The sequence below is a fragment of the Dryobates pubescens genome, chromosome 14, assembly GCF_014839835.1.
Source record: "Dryobates pubescens isolate bDryPub1 chromosome 14, bDryPub1.pri, whole genome shotgun sequence".
Taxonomy (NCBI): Eukaryota; Metazoa; Chordata; class Aves; order Piciformes; family Picidae; genus Dryobates; species Dryobates pubescens.
In genome coordinates, this window is record NC_071625.1 from 17,988,564 (window position 1) to 18,009,466 (window position 20,903).

A 20,903-nucleotide genomic window follows, 5' to 3' on the forward strand; every position below is an offset into this window, starting at 1 on the left:
TGGAAACGTTAGACTCAATCTGGATAATGACATCTGAAACTCCATTACCCAGACTTGCCACAGCTGTTTAGAGTTTGACTTTCCCTTGATCTTGTTACTTCATACCATTGTATTTCCAGCTTGAGTCAAGGAAGGCAATAATGTTTCTAGCAATTATCACTGTCTAAATGGGCTTCGGAGTGTTTCTGAGTTAGAAAACAATATGGTTGTTGAAAATTATAGGTCAACACTTAAAGCACTTCAAACTTGGTGTTCAGATCTCAGATGTTAACCTCCAGCACTGTTGAAAGCGCTGGTTTGCCACTGGCTTGGCTTTTGTACAACAGATTGCCATCCAGTGGCTGAATAGTATGCTGCATGCTAGCTTAGAGCAAGCTATTTGCTCCTCTGTCCGTTTTCTACCTATAATAGACATTTCCTGAAGCTCACTTAGCTCATCTGTGTCATGCTTTAACTAGACAGAAATGAGGATGATTTTTCTTCTCTACTTACAAGGCTGCAATGTGAACCTCATTGGAAGCAATGTTTAGACAAGTGTTAGGTTCTGATTTTTATTTTTATTTTTTAAATCTTTGTATGCAAAGTCCAGTTAATAGCAAAGTACTGCCAGAGCTGCATGACAACTGGTATTTTGCATTTTAAAACATACATAAAAACGAAGTTGAAAACCACTGTGGAAGAGTCTTAAACAAACAAGCCCATCTGGCTGTTTAAGTGAATTAATGTGTATTTTAGGCAGGTGTGACACTGATGACTATTAAGGTTGTCCAGTGTTTCTTATAGTAACACTCTAGCTTTTACAGCTTATCATCTGGCTGTATCTTTATTGCTTGGGGTGAAACTCTTTACACAGGGGCATCTGACTTGCATTGAGTTAATTCTGGAAAACTGCAGTCAAAATACTTCAGCTGTTTCCATAAAAGAATCTAGGAGAAATAATCAATTTTGATCACATTAGAAATGGATTGTATGCTTTTATTGGAAGAATCACACTCCAAAGAGAAAAGAAATGTTCTTTCTGTTGCATTCATCTCTCAGAACTTCTCTTAAGACTGCCCATAAACCTTTAAATAACCACAATTTTCTGGTGTTTAGCAGCAACTAGATATAAACAGCTAAGTTCCTCTGATAAGCTGACTGCATTGGCTGTTTTCCAGTCTGTGTCAAACAAGAATTTATCTGCAACTTTTCTTCCTTTGTGTTGGATGCTATAGGTTTGACCTAATCTAAAGTGGGACACAAGGTGGAAGGAAGTCTTCCTGCACTGTGCCCAAGCTAAAGAGGAAGAAGTTGACCTTATGGTTGGCAGAGGGAGGTCTAGGAGGTAACAAGAGACCTAGGAAGAGACCAAGTGATTTGGGCTTAGAATATTGCAAGCTGACTGGGATGGATGTGTGTAAAGTGGGACTATACTTGTATGGTGATATGTGTACATGGAGGAAAACTGAGACTGTGTGTAAAAATGAAGGGAGAGTTTATCAGTGGGCATAAAGTTGAGCATGGAAGTTGATAGGTTTGTGTCTTTGGGTTCACTTTTTGCTTCAGCCATTGGTAAGATAAGAAACATACCTCCAAATCAAACTACTGTGTTCTGCAGAGGACTGTAGATATGCTTAAAGAGTTAATCAAAGTAGATCATTCTTTAAAGGCGTTCATCCCTCATTCAGTGTCAGTAGATATGTTATTTTTTCCAGAACCAGTACACAAAGACACTTCAGAAACAGCAGTAGCTCCTTCAAGTCTGATTAGATATTTGTATCATGTTAAACATTTGAAATGTGCTTAGTTTGTTTTCTCTGGGTTTTCTGTCTAGCATGCAATCTTCCAGAGTTCTGAATGAGAAGACTGTATCCTGAGATTTCCAACTGCCTGCAAGGGAAGCACTGGTGGATAAATGTACATTTTTCTTATTTAAAATACCTTGGTGGGTTGGCTGTAATAAATAAGATGCTGGGCCACAAACAGAATGACAAAATATTAAGTGGATAGCAGCTGAGTGAAGACTCTGTGGCTTGAGGACAGGCTAAGTGTAAGGACTTGTAAGAGGTATAAGCTTACACTCTTCCAGCTTTTCTCAGATACAACTATTGAAGCAAACCAAACCTTTGTGATCCTTCTGTATGTTATATTATGTGAGTTTTTGTGTGAAATACATACTTAGTAAAATGATGAATTATATTTTATAGTGCTACATGATTTTAAAACCAGCTTTATACTGTGGTATTCCCTAAGAATCTGTTATATTTGTTAGATTTATGGAATGATTTGAGTTCTCTAGGTGGTGCTGAGTCAAAGCACCATCCAATCTGACTTTGAGCACTTCCAGGGATGGGGCAGGAATGGTGGATCTCTGATTGTAGGTATATTTTAGTTAATCACTCTTTACCAAAGAGTTGCCTGAAAGGCATGCATCTGATTTTTTTCTTCCTATTTCTTTCCTTCCTTCGCTTAAGTGCTCCTTTGATGCATAGCATGAAACTGGATTATGTGAGACTGTGTTGCATGTCACATCAGAGAGTGTTTCAAACCCTGCTATAGCAGTATGGTGCAGTGCTTCCTAAAAGGATCTTGGCCATCTCACTGTTCCTACGGGGTATAGAGGATCCTGAAGAAATCAAAGCCCCAATACTGTAAGTGCTGTTTGTTCTCGTGAGCCAAGCACTGTCCTTTCAGACCTTACCTTTTCCTGAAATCATAAAGACTGAGTAGAAAGAAATAGTCCCTGGAAAGTCTGCATCACAACTAAAAGGTAAATTCAGCTGTTCAGTTCATCCAAAGAGAAACGTCAGTTTCTCTGTCCATTAACTACAGAGCTATTAAGTTTCCTGCTAGTAGCCTGAAGCATGCATTTGGCCCTACCTTCTGCTCCCTAGAACTGTTGTTCACATATCCACAGAGCTCTTTCTCAGGGTTTTCATGCTGCAGGCTGTGTCCCAGAGCCTGAAGAAAGCTGTTGCAGCCAGGATGTAGTTTTGGCCTGAAGTACTCACTGGGGGCTCCAGGTGGAAGCTTAGTGTTGTGGTCTTTCCTTGCCACATGAAACAGCTTGTCTGAGACATACCTACTTCCTTGTCCTATGTTCATGTTTAATTCACACACTTGTGCCTCCTGTAAGGTTTTATGTGCTGATATTCAAGTATCTGGAAAAATCTGCAGTTCTGAGCTCACTTCATTTAATTAAAAACTTTTTTTGTGTGTAAATCCTGATATTAGCAGAATTCATATCCTAACTATTGCACTACAGTTAAAGAAACTTGGGGTATCAGAGTGAAAATGAATCCACAGCCTGTAGAAATGATTTTCAGTCCAGTGAGGCCCTCCCTGCAGGATGGACTGATCCACTGGACATCTATTAAGAATCCTGCTTTCTAACTGGAATATCTGCTCCAGTATATTATTAATCAGCTCTAGAGCTCTATGCAAAGAATCTAATATATGACATGTATTGCCTGTGCTGTGCTTTGGGACACTGACTATCCAAGGGTGTTGATGCTGCTCAGATTTCAGCCAGTTTGGGAACACCCAGAAGCTGAACAGGCGTACAATCTTCTTCATTGCTGAAACCTCAGGTTCCTGTGGGGCTAAGGTGGCAGATAAAAAGGCAGTTCCAGAAGGTATGTTTTTGTTTTAATCCTTGCTGACAGTCATCAGAATTCAGATATCTGATTTGGTAGGACAGCTCTTCAACACAAGAGTTACAGATGGGATTTGTCTTTAACTGTAGACAAGTACAGCTAAGATAGTCAACCTAGTTTTCTTCCTGACAAAATGGGAGAGAAAAAGAAAGACAAGAGAACATTTAATTGGTTTGTTTTAGAAAGCTGTGTTAGGATAAATTGATTGACCTCTTTTCAGTATTTAAATAAAGAAGATAATCTAGACATTACTAGATGCATAAATGTCAATACCTTCTGAGATGTCCTGAGGTGTCCGTAACTCCAGCATGGCTGGAAGAGATGACATAAGTTCTGTGGAGGTTGTGACTGAGATGCAGCCTTTCTTCTAGGCTCTGTCAAATATGGCTGTGACACATCCTTTTTGTTTTTCTTGTAGAAGCATATCTATTTATGAAATCAACATGCTTTGCATATTGTACCTGAACTCATTTCCCTGGTGAATTGGTGGAAGTCTCATTGTTCCCACCATTTGGGACTTCTTACATCCTTACATCACTGAGGTCAAATGACTTTTTTTAATGTCTCTGTTTTCTGTTGCTGTTGTTTTGTTTGGTTGTTTTTATTTATTTATGTATTTTATTTTGTTAGAGCTTTGTACACACTTTGTGTTCCTTTAGCACAGTTGAAGATGTGCTCTCTTCAGAGTCCAGAGAGAGGGGTTGGTTTTAGTGGACTCTTTTCTGCAGTGTTGCATATTAGTGCCAACAAGAGAATTAAAGTGGACAGATCCTCAGTGGTGTAGCACAGCCATGCTGAGCCAAAGCACTTGAAGCCAGAGGGGCTATCTTCTGCCACTCTTCTGTGTGCTTTTGAAATCACAGATGCAGCTCTCAAAAAAAATAACCCTAATAAGCAAAGTTGGAAAATATAATCTTGCAAGCTGATTACACATACCTCAGCAGATAAATTTTGCAGTACATTCCCTGATTTAGCAGAAATAAGATCTGTTTGTAGTTTCAGTGATCAAAATAAGGATGGCTTTTGCTGTCAGCTAGTTAGTTATGGTGTGGGTGATTTAGGTTTGCTCACAATTATTGGTCCAATGAGATCTTCTTCCCCTGCATCCAGAATTACAGCAGGGAATTCCCTGGGCCATAATTGCACCTAACATTTTTAAGCTCTTGGAAAAGGGCTCAGAGTACTGTCTAATATTTTAAATTAAAATAGATACCATGTTATTTCTGTTTTGAGAGGCAGAAAGGCCCTTTGAGTCAACTATTCCATAGAATCTCTGAATGGACACTAGAGTTGTTGCCTAAAAGGACATTAATTTAAAAATCTACAGGGGAATGACATATGTGATGATTAATGTTATATGATACATGGAGGCTGGGAAATGGGAAACTATTCCAAGGAATTCTCACAATGTATGCTGGCTGGCATGTTCTGCTCCTCAGTTGAGTGTTTCCGGGTTTGCCCATAGTAATGAGATACATATAAAATGTCTTTATGTGAACCAGATTCTGATTCTTCAAATGAATATGTTGTGGGGACACAGCCTTCTAGAACACCTTGAGAAGAGGTGTTACCAGCACATCTCTTATAACTGTTTCTCCAGGTCTGATAGTTAATAGGAAACATAACCCAGTTCATCTTCTTGGTGGCTCAAGCTCATAGATTTATACCATCTGCAGCATTCAGGATGCAAGCTGAGCTCTGGCAGCAGGAATCAAAATCCCTTTAGAAAGTTTGCACCAGTGATTGTTCTCTTTCAGCAGGTCTTAGACAGGGTTTCACAATGTCCTGCAAACAGTACTGGCTCTTGAAAGAACTGTCATGGCTTATGAATGTTACACAGCTTTGCACTGACATTTTTCAATGGAAGTGACATTTGATTCTTGTGACCTTGCTGTCTTGTGATGTTCCAGTGCAAAATGAAAGCCTCATGACGTGTGTATTTGATAGGTAAATGGCAACTGAATGCGTTGATTTCACATGTCTTTCTCAGTTAGGATTCTATGTTTTGATCATGTGGCATTCATCTGGCTGAGGTCTTTGTCCTTCCTTATTTTCAGATCCTTAGAGAAAGGCAAAGTTTGTCTGGTTTGGTTCATGTAATTAGGCATGAAAGTATTAATGTCCTAAGCTGTGTAAGAGGGTTCCTTTCAGAAGGGTTTTCTCTCACTGCTCTGTTGTAAGAGGCAGCTCTCTCTCACACAAGTAACCCACTTATAAGGGGATTTCTTTATGCAAAACCACCTTTACACAAGAAGTCAGTAAGCCCCCATTTTTAAGTCCTGTTTTAAAGGAAGAAGGTTAACCTCCAGTTTGAAAGAGAAAAAAAAGTTTAAAATTACATCAGACAGGAACTTTGGACATTATTCCCCTCCTTAGCTTTGCTGTTTTGCTCACTTCTTTATAAAATTGCAAAGGTCCTCTGAAAAACAAAAATCTGGCCTCCTAGAAGCTGTTTGACCTTTGCAGGGTAGTGAGCTCTTTACCCACAAGTGTAGAATGCAAACAGTTCACATGCAATGCTCCATCTGTTTTCCTGGGGCACCGATGCCATGCCAAGAAGTGACCTCCAAGATCCCCATCATCAGTGTCCGCCTGGATGAGCTCTGGGGGGCAATACATGTGCCCAGCAGGTGCCGAGGTCTGGGTGCTGGGGCAGCTGTTGCGCTGAGTGGTGCTGCAGCCACGGAGTTGAGTAACCATAGCAACAGCATCACCGCCAGCATCCTCCTCCTCCTCACTCGTCTCTCCTCCTCCTCGGCATCATCAGGAGCAGCAGCAGCACTGGCAGGAGCCAGAGCCCGGCAGCCGAGGCTGCAGCCAGCTGCCTGCCATCCCCTACCTGCACTGTCACCCAGCCACAGCACCGGCACCGGCACCACTGTTCCTCACGGGGAAAAATAGGGAAGAGGGATCTGAGGGAGGTGCACTGCAGAGGGATCCCAGACGACCCAGGTAAGAGCTGTGGGGCTGCTTGCAAACTCCCTGTGATCGATGCGGTGTGTGTCTGGCGTGTGTTTGTGTGCAAGTGTTTGTTGCTAGTTTTCTGGCTCACTCCTTCCAACAGCAGTGTGATGACAACTCCAGACAAGCATATATTCTGGCTCATGTTTTTCATCTCTGCCATCGTGTCCCTCTTCTCTTTCACTCAGATACATAAGGAATAATAAATAATGGTCAAAAAGGTTGGTAGAGAATGAGGTAATCAGGGAACCCAATGTGATCAGTGCTGAAGGGCTGTGCTCCCAAAATAAAAGTGGACAGCAGCAGCAGAGCAAAGGTTGACATGGTAATTCATAACCCTTTAAAAAAAATAATCATGCGACAATGCACTTCTGTCTCAGCCCACTCCACAAATAAATCTCATCTTATCCAGCAGGGAGATGTAAGCCAGAGAAGTGCATGAATAGCCAAGACTAGAAACCTCACTCTAGTCCACAACTGGCACATTTACCTTAAGTGCTTTAAAACCAGGCCAAAATATTGCAATAACAATACGATCATACATGTGAATATATGTGTATATATATATGTAAAAATACTTCTTTAAAACATTTACACCTTTTAAAAAGGAAAAAGAAAAAAAAATCTTAAAGATGTGGGAATGATGGCCAGGCAATAAGAGATGCACACTTCATCTGTGTGTGAGAAAGCATGGACTGGGTGCATTTAAAAAGGTAGGAAGAATAGCTCTAATCCAAAGGCACATGGGGACAGTCCTTGTCATTTTAAAAACAGAAGAGGTCCAAAGCTGTGGAGTGTCCTTCTGCAGGTAAATATATGTGAATGATTGCATAAATGGCTGAGAAGCATGAAAGAGACAATAAGAAGTAAGTTAAATCCAAGCAGTAAGTGCTTGCTATGTAATGACTGCAGAGAGCTTTCTACTTCCACAGAACTATATTTATTTATTTATTTAATGGTAAGGAGAAAGCTGCTGTGGCTGTCTCTTCTCTAAACCCATGTCCTCCCTGCCTGGTGTCCTGATCTTCCCCTGTCCTCTCCATATCCTCCTTGTCTGTGCAGCTGGAAATGCCACTGGTGTTACTGATGATAAACATTTTAATAGAAGTCTTTTGATTCCATGCTGTGATATGACAGAGTCATAGTTCTACTTCCTAATGGTACCGTGGTTATATACCAAGTAATATGATAAAGTCTAAAAGGCACCTACCTGTCTTTCATGTTAACACCTGATTTGAAAATCACAGGGCTTTTTGATTCAGTCCCGTGGTTTGATACTTGCCTGCAGATGGTTCTAAAATCAGCTGAAGCTGGAAGGTAATTTGACATTATAGATATAGAATAGAAGGCAGAATTTGGCCCACCTTTTCTCTCTGATTATAAACATTCTCCGTCTGCAGGCTAGAGGAGGTTGACAGGACCTCATACTCAGTTCTTATATAAAAATGTTGTAAAAACTACCTGGGACTTACATTCCATCCCATCCCAAGGCAACTTGATAGGATGAGGGATAGAAAAAGAAAACACAAAGAATTATTTGGAAGCAGTGCTCTGATTTGCAAAATAATTTCCTTAGGAACCTGACCTTACCACCACCGCAGGTCTTTTATACAAGAGGCTGTGTGATCTATGTTAATAACAATGCTCATGGACATGAAGTTTAAATGAAGAGGATGATTTTGGATACATGCATTAATTAAACCAAGGCACCGTAGGGCTAAAGTCTGCAGGACACTAGGCTGGCCTGGCCACATTACACAGTGTATTTCTGTGTAAGATTTGGTATCTGCTTCAGTTCTAGAGAATATTTAAATCTTCTCTTTGCAATAACAGAGAGGGAATAACAGTGCCTGTAAAAATACCTGTAAAAAGAGCACAAACTTGATAATACTTCTGATGCTGAGATGTCAGTAACACTATCACAATCCTATTTATACGTGTTGCACAGATGCAAAGTTCATAATCAAGGAGTACCTAAGGAGTGGAACAGTGATCCTCTCATCAGCATCAGTAAGTGACTGAAGGTCAGAGGGCTTCAGGATTACACATTAGCACCCTCAAACTCATATAGTCTTACTTTGCTTATAGATATGGGCATATGATTAGTGGAAACCAGAACTCACAGATGTACTTTTGATTGCTATGAGGCTGCAAAACTTCTCTTAGCAATGACTCTGGGAGAGACAGGCAGGGTTGTTGTTTTCATGAGCACTGCTTTGCCATAAAAATACTCTGTGAAGGTCTCTTTATGGAAAGTCAGGGCACCAAGTCTGCTATCAATATGAATTCCTGACCTAACATGATTGATTTTCACTGCTCAGTGCCCCTCCCTACCCCAACCCCCAAATCCCTACACCTTTTCCCCTTGTTCAAACTGGAAAGCTTAGGAAAGTTGTTTGTTTGCTTGTTTGTATTTAATATCATGGCTTATTATATTACATTTTATTTGTTTAGCAATGGAAGTGGAACATAGACTTTCTTTTGTTTTGTGCACAGCTGTTAGATCTGGCCTCCTGATGCCCACTTACTTTTGCTCACTAGCACTATTCTAAGGGAAAAAAAATGGGTTTGTATCTAACTATATTTCCAAGCACCTTTTAAAACCCTCATCCTTACTTTCCTTAGACACTGACCATGTCTCTTGGAACTCAGAATGAAGCAAGACTTATACAACAGCAGCTGTTCAGAAGTCAGCTTTTGTCAACAGGTTGACACAGGAATTTCTGATATGCTGCAGCCAGGGCTCTTTAAAAAAAAAGAAGCTCTTGTTTTGCAGATCCCACTCTATAGTAACCTGAGGCAAGAGATGATTTCGTGAATTTTGTGCCTTGCATGTAGTCAGCTATTCATTTTATTTTGAAGCTATGTGTAAACCACCATCTATTACTCCATTTAATACTCACACTCAGTGATTTTCTCCGTTGCAATATTGTAATTTTTTTCCCTTTTCACCGTATGGTGGTTGGACAGTTCTGCTGCTTGATGAGACAGACACACAACTATGGAAAATGTAAGTTTTTTCCAGTGACTAGGAGAAGGGTGAGCTCTTTACAGTAGAGATTGCATGCTTTCTATTTGTCTGATCCCCTTGAAATTAGCAGGAATTATGACCCACCCATACCTGAGAAGGAAATAACCATTATTTTTTTTTTGTCAATATTTATCTTCTCCAGGGGTCAGTTTGGTCTTGGCAGGCTCTCCTTAAATCCGAATCATACCCATGCTCATTTTATATGGATCTTTGTGTCCACCTAGCTAATGTTCTCCCTTGTTAGCATTTGGAAAGGTTATCATTCTTGTCTAGTCTATTGGCTCAGGAAGTAGAAATTCTTGGCCTCTTTGCTCAGCCTGGGGTCCATCAGCTTCCTTGCTCATAGATCAAACTTTACCGCCGCTCCAGTCAGTGAGACCGACTGTGAGTCTGTGCTTCCCAATAGCACAGCATTGAGAAAAGTGTGTCTAAGACCATGAACAGTGCAGGTGTCTCACTTTGTCCATAATTCTTCTCACCTTCTCTGTTCCCAGCTCCCTTCCTTGCACAGTGGCAATGTCTGACACGCTGCAAAGAATCCAGGACCTGTGTTGTAGCATGACCCTTGTTAACACTGCTCCAGGAGGTAAAGGGCAAAAACTAACCAGAGTGGTTGTGGCTGCTGGGCTGAGTATAGCCCTCTTTCACAAGGTCAGAACCAGGTCAAGCATGATCTCAGTTTGTCGAGCTAGAGAATCAGAAGTTGTCTTCTTCCAAATCTTCCAAATGCAATAATTCTGTTAGGGATATTAATGACTTCGCTATTCAGCAGGTTTACTTCCTCCTTGTTTCACTGCAGCAGATGGAACATACAAACTGTTATAGGGAGAATTTCTTCCTTTCCTATACTTAGAGGATGCTAACATCCATGCATTGTCTCAGACCAAAAGAGAATCCCTTGAAAGGGGGTGAGGTTTCTCTCCTAAGAGTGGATTTTTAGATCCTCCTACAAATCTGCCAGAAAACTCATGACATTTTTGCTTCTGTCTTAGGTTCAGATGTGTCTTGTAGTTTCTTTGTGTCTGAGGCCTCTACACCTCAGATGTGGCTAAACTTCAGTACTGAAGTAAGCCATTTCTATGGCTGTATCAAATAAAGAGTGATTCTGCTTCTGCTGACGTCCACAGAGACATTTAAGATCATCTTCACTGGACACAGAAGGATCTACAATATTTAATTCTCTTACTGCACATGAGACAATAAGATAGATGCAATATCCTGGCTATACCTAGGATCATAGGTATAAGAGAGCCTAAGCAGTTGTTTGACCTTCTGTTGGTATATTTACTTACCAAATGCTCACTATTGTACCTTCTGATCTGTGCCTAGTAAATCTATTTCTCTACATTTATCTTTATTTGTTCTAAGTTTGTAGTGTTGTCATGGATAGGTCAGATTTTATGCATCCTATTAGACTTGAAAAGTAGAATTGCAGATATTACTCATAATACAACAGGTCTGTATTGAGCAGTGGGACTACAATAAGTTGTTTTCTATCTCTCTAGAATGGACATTTCAAATTCTGCCCTCCTGGTAACAGTGTGGCTTGTAAGGATTCACAGCATGCAGCACAATGACAAGTGGGACTTCCTTAATGTAACTCAGTTAAGGGCTTGACTTATTAGGACCCTGATGCCACTGTTTAGCAGCCTGGGGAGCAGCAGGTTCTTTCCTGCTCCAGTTAGTTGGGATAGACAGATTTGTGTGCCTAGGAAGGAAACTGGGTCTACCAGCATCTTCTAATGTGTAATTCAGCTCCTAACAAGTGGCTAACATTGCATTTGCTTCTGAGGCTAGAAAGCAATATTCCATTACTTTTTTATGGCCCAAAAGAACAGATTACTTGGAGAATGTGGCTTGAGTTCTTGTTTGTATCTCTATCAGTTTGTCAGCCTGTATTGCCAAAACCACTGTGGCAGTAGGAAAAGCAACCCTTATTTCTGAACATGATTTCATAAAGAGCAGAGGAAAAAGACCAGTGTTTCCCTCCACCAAGTCCTCTACAAGTAGGGTGTTTCAGTATGAAAATGTCAATCTCTATTCCATTATCTCCTTTTCCTTTCCACCCATAGCCTCTTCTTCTCAGTGGCTGTGGCTTGACCTTATCATGGGCAGATGATGCTTGTAGATAATGCAACCTCATGATCTATCTAAATAGGCCCTTGCCTTCTGAGTGTCAGCTTTGAGGATGTCTGCATGAAACAACTGCAGAAATGATTTTGTTTGCATAAGAAAGTCTCTCATTGTTTTTAGTGGTGATAGAAGCATGGTGCAACAGATAATCATGGAAGATCATGTTCTTTTTTACACCACTTTAATGGATTTGTGTGATCTAACAAAATTTGGGTTTTTACTGGTACTCTGGCTTCTGCAAAGGACTGACAACACATCTAGCAGCTGCTCAGCTGCTGTGTGTTTGAGTGCCTGAGTTCAGCAGGTACTACCTTACATCTGCAGCTCTTCATGCTCTTAGAACCCAACTATCCCACACCTTAAGACACGAGAATCTCTGTAGGACAAGGCAGATAGATTTTATTAGAGGGAAGCAGTGTCTTACGGGTGCTTACTGAGTACATGACATTGGATAATACATTCTTGCAGCAGCTCAGCCCTATTTGTTTTCTTTGCCTGTTTGTTTTGGTTTAAAACCTCAGCTAAAAACTTCTCTTTTTGTGTCCATGTCTCCTCGTCCCACGTCTCCTCATTGTTTTCTCTCTGTTTCTATCTCCCTCTGCAGCTGTGTTTAAGCTGAGCTGTGTGAGGGTACAGTTTGCCAGGGTAGATGTTTGAGAAAAGAGAGTTGTATTGTGCTGTGTTGTAGAGTGCTTTGCTCTACAACCACCCAGCCCTTTCACTGCTGGAGGCTATAGGATGCTAGCTACTGACCTCAGAAACAGCAGGATTCATCCCCATGCACAAAAGTCTTTTCAGAAAGAAATAATGCACAAGGCTGTGAAAATAATGTTGTTTCAGAAAGGCATGGAAGACTTAACTCCATTGGTTGAAAAGCTTTTGTTGGCTGCAGTAGGTGGGTCAAAGTCATGCTGCTGTTTTAGCATGGGACATCAGGACCACCAGAACATTCCTTATCTTTGTGTGGAGAACTGAGCAGCAAAGTCAGGGGCATTGAGAAGCAGAAGAAGGACAAAGTAGATTATTTAGATTATTTATTTATTCTTTTTTTGTAAGAAGTCACCACGTGCAGGTTGGCCCAAAACTGAGAGGTAAAATAATTCCAGAAGATTATGTATAAAGCCCTAAGATGTGCTCTGTCTTTTATAATGGGAAAAGGAGGAATAAATTTGGTTGTGTCAATTTTTCTATCTGCAGAGGAGAGAAAGATTGCTGGGGGAAAAAAACAAACAAACAAAACCTAGCAAGAAAATCTGGTGAAGAATGATCAGCAGACTCTTGCTAAATTTTAGTAGCACTGTAAATTAGGCCTTGTTTTCTTTAGGTGGCTTGCGTTGGAAGTAGGTGACATTAGTGCTTTATTAAACTTGTCGTGCTGAGCAGCTCATTGGTTTAGTGTAGCTAATAATAATACCCTGATCGAGAAACAGAAGGTGGGATAACTCGGCATCAGAAATTGGAATGCAGAAATAGTCACCGAGAGTTGAACTAAAAATACACAGCAGCACAAGTCCCTTTCCTACAGCAGCACATGCTGAACACACATTGGGCTCTGCAGTGGGGAGATGGCTTTGCTTTGTGCTCGGCAGCTGCTGGATCAGCAGTGCTCCGTGGTGACTCACGTGTGCGACTGCCTAACTCTTCCGCAGATGTGCGAGGCCCCTCCTAGCAAGTCATTTAGTATCCTTGGCAAGTTAATCATTTTCTGCAGCCATAAACATATTATATAGGGTGAAATGGACTATGTAGAATGAGTGTGGAAGCCAGTTTGTCCTAGGGTGTGACTATGTGATCACAGTAGCACCTGATGAGGTAGGAGTGACCTGAAGCAGGGACAGGGATGTAACCATGGCTACTCTGTTTCTCTTCTCTGTACTCCTGCTTAAGGATAAACAGCAGATGTCAAGATCCCTGCTGAATTATATGCCTTGGAGTTATTGCTGTGAAAGGGTTGTTTGTGCTCAGAGAGATTTATCCATTTTTCTTGACAGCTTTCCAGGGTATACCCAACCTCTCAACTTGGGCTTTACAAGACTGAAATTTGATTTAGCTTTGTGTACATGCTTATTTTGCTATGAATTTTAAAGTCTCCTGAACAATAAGTTAAAAGTGGCCCTGATGTAGTGGTGATGGGGGAACCTGAAATAGGTTAGATTAAATAAGGACACATCTAATGCCAGAATCAGCAGTGCAATATGGAGTACCTGCAGCAATGTCAAATAGTAGATCAAAGATGGGGAACACACTGCAGATGAAGAAAGGTGCTCAATGAAGAGAGAGTTGACTGATAGACACAAGTGATGAGACACTGTCTCCAGACAAATGACACAAACACAGCATAATGCTGAAGGAGTGAAGAAATGAGGACTGAATGCTCTAATTCAAAATTCCTGTGTTACGTGTGATAAAACCTTTGCTGGGGTGGGAATTCTTTTTTGCTTTGGATAGAGATAACTGTGGCTGGGATAGGAGTGAGGAAAGATATGATTGTAGCTACTTTGGTCACCATACCTGCAGGCAGGAGGAGTATAGGTGGCTGAATAAGCACTCCTGCTTTGCTTCCCCCCCACCCCCAAGTCAGGTGTTGGCTTGCTATAAAAGCACAGGTGTTTCCTTCCAAATGACAATATATTGTGAGAAGAAATGTAGCTAACAGAACTGGTTTTAAAAGATTCAGCCTAGAGATAAGCCCTTTCCTCAGTGCACCTAGGCTTTTCTTCTGCCTCTTTCCCTTCTGAGTTATATTACAAGTAAACCTAAGGACATCAATCTCCCTTGTGTCTCGTCACAGAATCTTTGAAGTCATCAGGATCATCTGCAGACAGGCTAGGCAAAACACAGAGAATACTTATCTGCAATAGCAGCCTCTTGTGTGGATTTCTCTGGGCTGAGATTACTCTAGATTAAGGGAGTATTGAGAATAATGAATTTGCTAGCCTGTCCTTAGCCAGTCATGGGATTTTTCTGGGACTACTATTCTACTTATTATTTAAAGAAGTGAATAATAATTAAAAAAAACAACATTTTTATTCATAGGATAAGTCCAAGTTGGAAAGGAATCTCTAGTCTAATCACCTGCTCAAATTAGGGTGTCCCATGGGGTCACACCAGCTTTATCAAGGTCTTTTCCCATCTTGCTTTTTAACCACCTGTAATGAAAAGTGGGTGGCCTGTAAAAGCTTTTGAATTATTTGGTCTAGGGTCAACAAGAGCTTTCAGAGAGAGACATTCTGAGAGAGAGAGGTCTGACAGCATGTGCAAAGAGTATATCCATGAGGATTTCTGACTTTGGAGATACCCAGAACAAGCTAGAAGAGACTCCGAGAGGACAGCAGCACACATGGTATGACAGAGGTGAAGATGAACTTATCAAAAACATCCTTGGGCTGTCATGGGTAGGCTTATTCCTTGGCATAAATGGCTTCCTCTGGGGACTTGCGGAATACACGTTGCTGAGGGGAAAGTGCTGACGTTTGTAGCAAAATGGGTCTGGCTTGCCCTTGATTCTGTACATGGCAGATGACTGTTCTGGGAGATAATGCCTCAGGTCAGTGATTTAATTATGTATAGTTAGGAGACCTTTTACCATACCTGAGATAACTCAAGGCTTAAAGGGTAGCTTTTGGAAGAATCATCTGTTCAGCAGCCATAATCACCAATTACTAAGAAAAGATCACCCTACTTAGTCATTTTCTTCTTATTCCATCTTCCTACCAAAAACTCATTTTCTAAAAGCTTTGCTTTCAGAACCAGTGTCACTGATAATCAGAAAGCTCACATCACAAGAGCATTTTAAAAAGAGTTTGAGAACTAATTATATAAATGTTTCCTCTTTTGTAAAATGTCTTGGGACTTGTAAACATACTGAGTCCACACCTCTATAAATAATTAATCATGATGAATTATTTAGGTGCATAAGCTGTTATACATAAGAAAATGCTTTTCTAATGAAAAGGAAATACAGATATTCTAGATAATTTTGAAAGAAGTATCTGCTGTATCACTCTTTTGCTTCTGTCTAATTTCAGTTGGTTTTTGTCATGAGTAAGTTCTTCAGGAATGCCTGATACCAGTTCTGTAGAATGTCAAGGTGACTTCCTCAGCAGCCAAAATCACAAAAGCTGTCAGCAGAATGAGGCTTATCAGAAGTTGAGGAGCCCAGTTCAGACTGTAGATGTGCAAAGGGCAGATTTTCAAATCTTTTTTATTGTTATTATTTTATTTTATTGTGGATAAAAGCCTTCAATCCATATGAGAGGAATAAGGTGAATGCTGTTACTGATGGAGTCTTTTGTACAATGCTTTCAGTTGTGAGACTAATTTGTGAGATTTATTTTTTGTTGTGGTTTTGTTTGGTTGGTTGGTTTGGTTTGTTATTTGTTTAATATTTGGTTAACTCTCTTGCATTTGCTTTTCTCTCCCTTCCTTTTCCTTCCTCAGCAAGAGATCATTTTGAAGACAGAAAGAATGAATGAAACAAAATGTTGGCATGGTCTAGTTGGATTTCCTGTCAAGTTAAATGTGAGACATGTGTGTGACTGTGATTTTATAGGTTCTTTTATATGTTATGGTTGGCAAAAAAAGTCCCTGTAGCCTTCTCTGGCTAGAAAGAACACTATTTCTTAGTCTTAAGACAGATACATGATCTGAAATCAGAATATTTCACTAGCTATAGGGTGTGAGTAGTGGAGTCAAACTTTGTTAGGGGAAGTTTCCATTCTGTTGCATTTTATAGATGGAGGTAGTTATTTAGCCATGGTGCAATTGTGATGGTCTCATTATCAGCAGTCCTCTTTTCTGCCTTCATCCCACCTTTGGTGTTAAACTGTCTGGACAGAGTGCAGCTCTGTTTCCTCCCACTGTGGAGTATAGACTTGAATTGTGTGTGAATATTTCCTCTTATGGTGGCACAGGTGAAAAAATGGAAACGTACTGCTCCAGTTCACAGGATGAGACATTAATTTGTGCAGTCAGACTACTGGTAAGAGGATGAAACCATACCCTTCCTCATGCACCTCAACTTTGGAGACCAGTAAGAGAATTTAGGAGCTTTTTGAACTGCAAGGAAGTCTGCTCACCCTCTCACTTTTCCATGACAGGGTGTCCCTGAGGAAATACTGTTGCTAATTCACATATGGGAAGATGCAAGACAATAAATGTTTGTATTTTGTATGAGATCCTGGTCATTGGGGGAATTTAATTTGCTTAGATTTAGTGATCTAAAGTGGAGTCAGCTTTGTCCAAAGTAGCTTCCATCTTTCACATCTTCTTTGTGAACCAGGCAAATAAAGAGGTATTTCTAGCAAGGTACACAAAAAAAGTTTTTGTAAATTGTGTAGTTTAGGATAGGAAGTTTATGTTCAAACTTCATCTTTACTGTCTAACGCAACCTGGAAACATCAATTTACACTTTAGATTCACTTTAGATTTCTGTGATTTTACCTAGTGTATCCAATCTTATTTACTGTCAAAATACTGAACAGAGTATGGATGCTGTAAGCCTTACCTCTCCTCTCTAGAAACCCTTGTTGCTTGCCTTTAGATTTCCTAAAATGTGTGGCATAATGATCTTATTTTTGCAGGCAGAATCATATGCAGGTCTCCTGTCTTTTTTATTCAGGTTTCCAGCCTGTTCTGGTATTTCACAAGACCACCTCTGCTGTTACATTCTGTATATCTTACTTTGGACTTCTATCTGGTTGCTGCACTGTCACAGTGAAAGAATGGTGATGCAACCCTTGGGCACTGCTTATAGTGAAGGATTTTAGTCAGGGAATAAACTTGGCAAAATATGTAACATGTTTGTGAAGTGCATTTGAGCTTTGAGGGCACAAACCCTGTGAGCCAGCTTGGATGACAGAGGTGCTACAAGTGCCTTAGCCTGGTGGCCAGCTGCAACCGGACATCACTGGGATCCACCTCTATTTGGTAGAGTCCTTTAGCCCAATCACAGAGTCATCCTTTCCTTGCTTGTCAGATACAGCTTCAGATATATCTTCAGCACACCTCTGCAGTGGCTCAGCTGTGCAGTACCCTTTGTTTGGAGGAGTCATTTAGTGCTTTGTGTGGGTACATTTATGGGAACATACAGCTTCTCTTAAGGAAAAAAAAAAGCAGGTTTCTGCCGTTTGCAGATGCTATGGTTGCACATTAAGAGAAAAGGATAAAAGACATTTTGGTGGAGGAAATTTCCATTATCTACCAGAAGTTCTTTGCAGATAGCACTTAGTTGTGAATATCTTATTTTTAAATGAATAGCTGTGTGGAGAGAAGAGAGTTTGGAAACTGATTCCTAAAGGGATCAGTTATGTCTGGTAGTAAGCACATCAAAAACCTTATGAAAATAGTTGCACCCTAGGGCTTTGTTCCTATGTCTGCTATCAGATTGATGATGAGCCATGCTGAGGCTTGGGCCTTGTTGCCTTCTTAAGGACTCCCACCTGCATTTTTCCTTTCATCACTCTGGACCCTACACTTTTAGTGTGTTTGTAGATTTACTTGCTTCACAGCAAGTCTTTCTGACTCTGGCTGAAGTCCTTGAGAGCAGCAGTAAGATGCCAGCTGAATACCTAAAGCCTTATGTATGAAGAATTGAAACTTCAGACTGTAACCTAGGTCTCAGACCCGTGCCTGTTCAGTGTCCCCCTGTTTCCAGCTCCCCTGGTGCTGACTTCCACTTTTCTCATGACAGCTGCTCTCTGGCTGGTTACGTGCCATGCTGGTCCATCCTGAGATGCTCTCACCAGCTGTGGCTAGTGGTGAAGGAAGGAGGCTGAGGTGCTTTGCTGCTGCAGCTGCTGACATGTGTAGCTATGACTGCTGGTGGAAGTTCTGTCCCAGACATGGCTGATAATGTGTTGAGAAGACAACTGAAATGCTTGTTTCCTTCTCTCTCCACCATGGTGTAATGTGTTATGTGATGTTACACAACCGCTATTCACTTTATTTCTGTGGTTGCTCTAGTAGGATTTTCAGGGCAGATTTATCTCTTCCAGACTGGAGCATTTGAACTGATGAGAGAATGGAAACTTTATTTTTAAGAACAATATTTATCTTGTTGTGTTTATGAATCACTGTCAGGTCTCAGCAAATCTACTGTAAGCTTCAAATCAATGTTGGATACATCCTTTCCCCCCCAGATCATTGATTTAATGATCAGCATGACTAGTGGAAACTTCATAAAACTGCATGAAGGAAAGTTAAATTCTCTATTGATGAATACAAAGTAATATACAATAGAAAGATGTAACTTGAATGATTCATTCCCCCTTTCTGGGTTCTAGATATATATTCAAACCATTTGAGGAGAGATCCTCTAGAAAACCTTTATACATGTATAGTTATATCAGGAGATAAAATCCCCTCTGAGTAAATTAAATATTTGGTGCATAAGAACTGGGATGAGAATTGTTTCTGAATATAAGAATTTATTTTTTCCCCCCAGTAGAGAACTATTTGTCAGTTTAAAAATATTTGCACATAAATTGACATCAGCTTGTGGGAAGTATTGATCTTCTAAAATTTGTTTTGTTGAAAAGATGGCAATTAAGTGTTTTGTAATCTATTGGAAAGCTCGGTGTTTATTTTGTTTTGAAATGCCTTTTTAATTTTGAAATTACAATTGTTAAAAGAAAAAAAATAAGTATCCAAAACAAACCAACCAACCAAATGAAAAGCAACCCTCTTTAAGTTTAAAATCCATCAAATCCTCAAAATGGAATGTGTTGATTCACTGAAACACAGTGTTTAGGGTCCGTCAAAATATTTTTGTTTCTGTCAAAAAATTCTATTTTGTGGGAAATGTAGGGTTTTTCACTTGGAGTCTGAACACAAATACCCACCCACTCACAGCCAGAGAATTGCCTGCTATAGGCCCCATGAGTGTGCTCTCCAAAACATTCCAATGTCTTACCAGAAGCATGACATCTCCTGAAATACTGCATTTTAATCCAGTCATTGTTTCCTGTGGAGCCCACATCATAAGTAGGAGGATTTAGAAGCAGGTGATCAGAATCTTTATTGATAGCACTTTTCTGTTCTTAGGATTTGAGTAAAATGTATATTTTAGTTCAGTGGTGAATATAGAAGATCCTTTAGTTTAAGCACCAGCTAATGATGTTCTCAGCTCCTATGAAACTTACAGAAAAACTTCCCTTTGGGTTGGGAAGGTTTTCCATGCCTGGTTTTGATCAGCAAGGTAGTTTACATGCCAGACTGGGTGCAGTAGTGCTCTGCAGAAGTAACTGGTGAGTACCTAGAATAATAAAAGCTGAAACAATTCACATTTGTCTCTTTTACTGTCAAAACTGTAAGAAGATCACCTTCTGTTAAAGTGAAAGAAAATGCACAGAATGTGGTTTAAAAAAAAAAGGTTTTTAAGCCATTAAGCTCACAATAAACCAAATTAAGTAATAAAAAAGCCAGAGACCAAGACTTGGAAGAATTTGAAGTAGTGGGGTGTGGGTTTGTTTTTTGTTGTTTGGTTGGTTTGGTTTGGTTTTGCTTCTGTTTATTTAATAGGTAATGAAACATTTGCAGTTGAAGTATGAGTTTAGACTCTCCCAGGTGCTCACACCAAGGCTGAAGATAAACGGAGATTCCCATCAGATTCACTTTTGCATCAAGAAATATTTGAGGGAAATGCTGACAAAACCTGCCCATTGAGAAATACACTCTATAATTCTTCATTATCATAAGATCACAGAGCAGCCCACACTGGAAGGAACCTCACGAGATCATCCACTCAAAACTTTTGTGGGAATAGGAGCCAAGATGAGATCACATAGCAGCCTGTCCATTTGCACCTTGAAACCCTTCAACAATGAGCATTCTACTATGCCTGCAGGGAGGTTGTTCCAGTGACTGATTTTTTCAGAGTAAAAAGTGTCCTTCTTATACAGATAGGACCTCTCCCAGTGCAAATTGTAATGGTTGTCCCTTGTCTTCTTTATGTGGCTACTTGTGGAGAAAGCCTCCACCCTCCTTGTAGCTGTCATGTAAATACTGGAATACTGTGAGATGATCGACGCTGAGCCTGCTCTTCTCAGGGAAGAAGAGACCTGCAATCAGAAGAATTCTCCTTCAGTCTTTCTTCAGAAGACATGTGATCCAGCACTTTTTTGGTCATCTTTGTGGCCTTCTTT

The 20,903-nt window shown here is 40.3% G+C and overlaps 1 protein-coding gene across 1 annotated transcript in view; it reads left to right on the plus strand.

Moving 5' to 3' along the window:
- Window positions 1–6,437: 6,437 nt before the first annotated feature.
- Window positions 6,438–20,903, plus strand: part of FAM135B (family with sequence similarity 135 member B) — a 172,999-nt gene continuing 158,533 nt past the window's right edge. The window contains exon 1 of the mRNA XM_054167407.1: window positions 6,438–6,587. The gene's annotated coding sequence lies outside the window, so the exon portion shown is untranslated. The remainder of the gene's footprint in view (window positions 6,588–20,903) is intronic.